The following is a 6,379-nucleotide window of genomic DNA, read 5'->3' on the forward strand; positions in this document are numbered from 1 at the left end:
CAATAGATGTTAGCTCAGGGCCAGTCATCCTCAGCGAAAAGAGGAGGATTGGCATGGATGTTAGCTCAGGGCTGATCGTCCTCAAAAAAAAAAGATAACTTTAGTTGCCCAATTTTCTCTTTCCTCATTATGAGTATATAAAGATTCCAAGAAAGTCTAAGTCATTTTCCAAAGTCACTTAATTTCTTAGAAAATTCCTTAGTGAGAAAACTCAAATTTGTATGAAAATTTTTCCTTCAGAATTATTTTAATTGTATTTTAAGTTTGCAGCTTTAACATAAATTCAGTGCATTAAAGAAAAAGGACAAGTACTAATTTTCTCCTGGGGTTTTAATATGCCAGTCACCCCCCTACGTTAGCCAATACAAAGAGACAATTTTCAGTCTCTATCTTTGTGTGTGTGTGTGTGTGTGTGTGTGTGTGTGTGTGTGTGTGTGAGGAAGATTAGCCCTGAGCTAACACCTGTTGCCAATCCTCCTCTTTTTTGCTGAGGAAGATTGGCCCTAGGCTAACATCTGTGCCCATCTTCCTCTACTTTATATGGGACACCTGCCACAGCATGGCTTGATGAGCGGTGTGTAGGTCTACACCTGGGATCCGAACCTGTGATCCCTGGGCTGCCAGAAGCAGAGCATGCAAACTTAACTACTACGCCACCGGGCCAGCCCCCAGTATCTATCTTTTTAAATCAAATTTCACTTGGATATATGCTCAATTCTAATTCAGATAAGGACATATTTTAGGAAGATCTTGAATTTAAGGGATTCTAGAAACACATCAGTAATCTTGGTTATAAATTAGGAAATAAACCACCAGCAGCTACAGTATGTAAAGTGAAAGACCCAATGCAAACAATATTTTAGCATCCCAGCGTCATTTCTGATGCTCTGTGGTATGCAAGCAAGATCATAAGCATGAGGATTATCACCCAGCCCTCCTCACCCATCTTCCCTGATCATTTTTTTCCATAGCAATTATTTCCTTCTAAGTTCCTGTTCGTATTTGTTATTTTCATTGCCTGTCTCCTCCCTCTACAACATAACCTCTACGAGGTCAGGGCTTTTCGTCAATTTTGTTCATCGTTGTATCCTCAGTATGAAGAAGAGTGGCTGACCCACGGTAGGGGCTCTAAAATAAGTTGCTGAATGAATGAATGATTGAATGAATAAGTAAGTTTGCAGAAATTTATGAAAACTTTCTAGAATTGTGACTAAATATAAAATCCATAAATTCACATCTGCATAATTAGCAAAGGCCAAGTGCCTTATACTGCAGCTCTCAACAGACACCAAAATGGAGACGATAACGTAATACTCATACTCTTAAACACTTCGAATTATGAAAAATAATTACAGCATAAACCAATTTGAAGTTCAGCTTGTTTGTGGATGATGAAATCGACTCATGGTCATGTTTTTGTTGCAGTCTAAAGGTTATCTCGAGCAGCTGAGAAAAGTATGGAGAAGTTATTCTGATTCTTTTTTAAAATAAGACCAAGAGAATAGTATCATATGCTAGTAATAAAACTTGGCTTCCGTTTTGCTGATCAGGATATGATTAAGATCCTATCATTCACTGAGACATAGGAACTTGAATACTCAGGGTATGGGCGTGGGAGCATGGAAAGAAATGCTAAAAAGAAAAAAAGGAATAGTCATGCTAACGTTAACATTGAAAGTATGTGTTTACTATAAAGCCCATATACAAACATTACAACTTCTTTAGCAAAAGGTAGTTATTCAAGAAATGTAATTAGATAAGCTTACATTTAGGTAAAGAAAAAAAGAAGGTGCACAGAATTTAGACAGGAACAGCTCTTGGGATTTCCCATTCTAATAGATCAGGTTCCTAAGAAAATTTCATTCACTTTTTTCATTCTCTTCTCTCCCTGTCTGCTCCTGTTCGGCAGCAAGGGTGAAAAATGTGCAAGGCGATGTTATAAAAGTTGGACTAAAATATGACAAACTAATAATGCTGGAACCCCACTATAACTTTATTGTCTACAGAATGGACTATTCAAGACTCAAATTGAAGGGCATTTAGCTTCTGAAATGTGAACGTGTTCATGAGACGGTTACACCACATCCTGAGTCCATTCTGAGTTATAGCCTTGAGGCCTTAAAAAAAATCCTAGGGTATTACTGGAATTAATCACTTAAAATAATGCTTAACTATTTCAATTGATCCAGATAAATCACTATCATTTTGTTGCCATTTAAATTTCCTTTTATTCTGAAGTGGATTCTAACTAGTAGAGTAAATTCAGCTGAGTGTGCTTTGGAGTTTAAGCCAGATATCGGTAAATGTTAGTGTACATCAGAATCATCTGAGATGACTGATAAAAATTGAAATTCTTAGGCCCCTTCCTCAGAGATTCAGAACTAATAGGACTGGGGATATAGTCCACATACTAAGAAACATTGGGACAGATACCTGTGGATTTCAGGCTTTTGTTAGAGTTAGAAATAGTGTTAGAAACACTATTATGTGGCACAGATAAGGTACGTTTAATGGAAAAAATATTAATGATTTTTCATAATATATTCTCTAATACTTCTAGGTTGATGAAAAATATTTTGTATCTCCCACCAGTTGTATCCTCCTATCCAGGAATAGTGCCAGTTCAAGTCTGTTCTCCTACAGAATCAAAAGAAACATCTGTGTACTAATAAATGCCAGAACAGAAATGACTGGGTAATTTCCTTCTTAGGCTACCAAGCAGACTGATCCTCAGAGAACCTAGACTGGGCACTTGAAAAAGCACTTAAGGGCTTGACTCTGGGCCATTGGACTTTAGCCAAGGCAAACCTGTCTGCTTTCCTCCTCAGAAGGGGCAGTTGTGTTTGTAGTTTAGGAAAGGAAATCACTGATGCCCAGTAGAAAGCCTCCCAGAATTCCAGTGGTACAGCTCTGCTGTAGGCCGAATGCAGAACATCACTGAGCATATGAAAAAGAGATCTCAGGAAGAGAGGAAGTCAGCACTGGTCCTGAGAGCTGCTTCACATGGGGTTACTCTAGTCTCCCGTGCTGGGAAATTCTCATTCACCCAGCACAAGTATTCCCAAGATGGATGTCAGAATAATTCATGGATAACATTCAAGAACTATAAATAAATAAATTCTAAATTTCAATCGAAAAGGACAAATATCTGTGTTTTCTCTGTCAGCCCAGCTAAAAAGGTGTTCCCATATAAATTAGTTTTATACTAAAATATCTTACTATCTTGCATTCATTATAAAGTAAATTTCTCCAAATAACTTACCACCCAAGCAGCCTCCACCAAAAGAACTTCTAAATGAAGCTATCTTGGAAAAAGCATCTTACTCATTCAAATTTAAAGTTTTTCCTCATCCAGACTATTTCATGCACAAGATTTACTGCAACAAAACTGTATGTTCAAACAGTGTTTTATGCATATACCAAGTCTGGCCTACACTTGCCTAATCTATAGTCTCTTCCTGTTTTTTAAAATTCAGATTATTCTGTTCAATTACTGGCTTTCTGTGAATACTAGACCAAGCTAGGCAGTTAGAAGGTCAGCAATAAGCCAGGAAATCTAGAAAAAGCTAATCAGGTTGAAAGTAGTGTGTGTCCACCAACAGACATGTACAAGAATATTCATAGCAGAATCATTCCTACTAGGCAAAAACCAGTAACCACCAAAATATGTATCAACAGCAGAATGGATAAATAAATTTATGGTTATAATCACATAGGAATGAGAATTAATGATCTATAATTATATACAACTATATGAAAATATTACAAACATAATGTTGAGCAAAAGAAGCCAATATCATATTGTTGGCATACTGTATATTCCCATTTATATAAAGTTCAAACTCATGAAAAATTAATCTATGGTGTTATAAATCAGAATAATGGTTAACTTGAAGGAGGAGGAGAAAAAATCTGATTGGATGTTGACACGGGAGCATTCTGGGTTGTTCAGAAGATTCTGTTTACTTATCTGGGTCGTAACTACATGGTCTGATCATTTTGAGGAAATTTATTGTATGTGTTGTATACAAAAGATATGTACACTTTTCTGTATGTACATTATACTCCAATTAAAAGTTTATTTAGAGGCCGGTCCCGTGGCACAGCGGTTAAGTGCGCGCACTCCTCCACCTTGGAGGCCCAGGGTTTGCAGGTGCGGATCCCAAGCGTGCACCGACATACCGCTTGTCAAGCCATGCTGTGGCGGCGTCCCATATAAAATAGAGGAAGATGGGCACGGATGTTAGCCCAGGGCCAGTCTTCCTCAGCAAAAAGAGGAGGATTGGCATCGGATGTTAGCTCAGGGCTGGTCTTCCTCGCCAAAAACAAAAAAAAGTTCATTTAGAAAATCCTATCATGTTGTGATACCTCTGAAGAAAATAACATGAAAATGGGTTGAAGGACATGAGAAGTAAGAGCAGGGAAAGCTCAGAGAGAAAAAGAATAAACTGGAAGGACTGTCTCGTAAAGTGACTGCCAGTCTCCGTAAGAGGGAAGGTATGGGGACTCAGGGTAAAATCTAAACCAAAATGCTTGAACACCAAAGATCAAACCCAAAAAACCAAAAACCAGTTTCTCACCTAATGACAAAATACATGTCAAAAATCAAATGCAACCAAGAAAAATGAATGGCATTGGGGTTCCCTGACTAACCATCAAAAAAAATAAAGTGAGCTCCCTAGCTCATATCATGTCATCTCCCCAGAAATCAGTTGTCCTTTCAAGTTAGATGAGATAAAGTATAAAATATGAGATATATAAAAGAGAAATCAATTTTTTAAAAACTAGAAAATATAACTTTGCAGCATGAGCTACTCTAAGCATAATACCAGAATTTTTTCAACTTGAAAAATCAAAAACATCCATGTACCTAGAAACCATAACTGGAAGTGAGAAAATTTTAAAGAGATTTGGAAAAATATCTGCAACTTATTTGAAAGATAAAGAGTTAATATACTTTATTTGCTAAGAATTCTTTCAAACCAATAAAAATGTTATAACAGAAAAATAGAAAAAGGACACAAATAGGCATGTCACAAAAGAATAAAAGTAAATTAAAAATGAATCAACCTCAGTGCATATAAAAACAACTGTAGCATTTTGCAGTTATAAAATTGACAAGGGCTTTTATAAATATTAATAACCAGTGTTGGTATACTACAGAGATATGATGGAAATATAAATACTAAAACCATCTTGAAACACAATTAATTACACTTTATACTGTACATACCAAGCTCAAGCTTGACCTTCTGCAAACTTCACAGAGAATCAAGAAGATGTGGTTGTGTGGGAACAGTGGTGATAACAACTCTAAGATCCAGAAGCTTGCTGGGCAGTTGGGTATAGCACAGATGAGGGAGTAGGTGGCTGGGCTACCCAGGACCTTTGATAGAACAGAAGCTTGTCCAGGAGGAGGCTAAAAATGAAGAAAAATATTCATGACAAACTGACAGAGAAGGACCACCTGCAAAATGACAAAAACCTCTCCTATCTTGAAAATAATCTCTAATATTATTTTAACCTAAAAGAAGTCTTAAAAATTTGATTTTTTAATTATCACAGTCAGACTTTCAAGGAACTCTGTATTCAAATTTGGCAAAACATCCGTTGTGCTCCCTTTGCACCATTTTGCTAAAGGATAAAGCTGCTGTGGGCTTTTTTCTCTATTACAACAAAGAAAATATAGTCAGTGTTTTGAAAATAATTGTTTTTAAACCAAAAAAGATACTTTTCAACTATGAAAAACAAAAGACTTAACTGTTTAAAAGCAAAGTCAAAGCAACAACAACAAAAACAGACAAAAAGAATCCTTCACATATAATACATGTTCCAAATTGGAAACTGAGTTTTGGGGATTATCTGGGTTTTTTAATTTTTTTATTGTATTGTTTTGTTTTTTCCTACTCTTTTTAACTTCTAGAACAAAAACTGAGTTAGTTACATAAATCTGACAGTTACTGTGTACTGTCTCTGGCTCCAGGGTACAAGCTCTGTAATTAAACTGCTTGGGTTCAATTCTCAGTTCTTCTACTAATAAACTGCATGACTTTCGGCAAGTTAAATATTTTCTCTGCGCATCAGTTTTCTCCTCTATAAAACTGAGAAAATAATAGAAACATATCTACAATGTTCTTGTGAAAATTAAATATCACTGCATAACACTTAAGATAGTTGTTGATGCAGTAAAAGTGCTTAATAAATAGTGTCTGTCATTACATCTATATCTCTGAGCTGTTTCCTCAATACAGATAAAAAGCATAGAGCATGATTTGTTGGTGATCACGTTTCCAAGAACTTAAACCTCAAAAGCTTATGTAAGTAATAAGAACTGGTACTAAGAGATGAAGGATAGAGGAGTGATATCAGCAAGATGACG

Source organism: Diceros bicornis, chromosome 10 (genome assembly GCF_020826845.1).
Source record: "Diceros bicornis minor isolate mBicDic1 chromosome 10, mDicBic1.mat.cur, whole genome shotgun sequence".
Taxonomy (NCBI): Eukaryota; Metazoa; Chordata; class Mammalia; order Perissodactyla; family Rhinocerotidae; genus Diceros; species Diceros bicornis.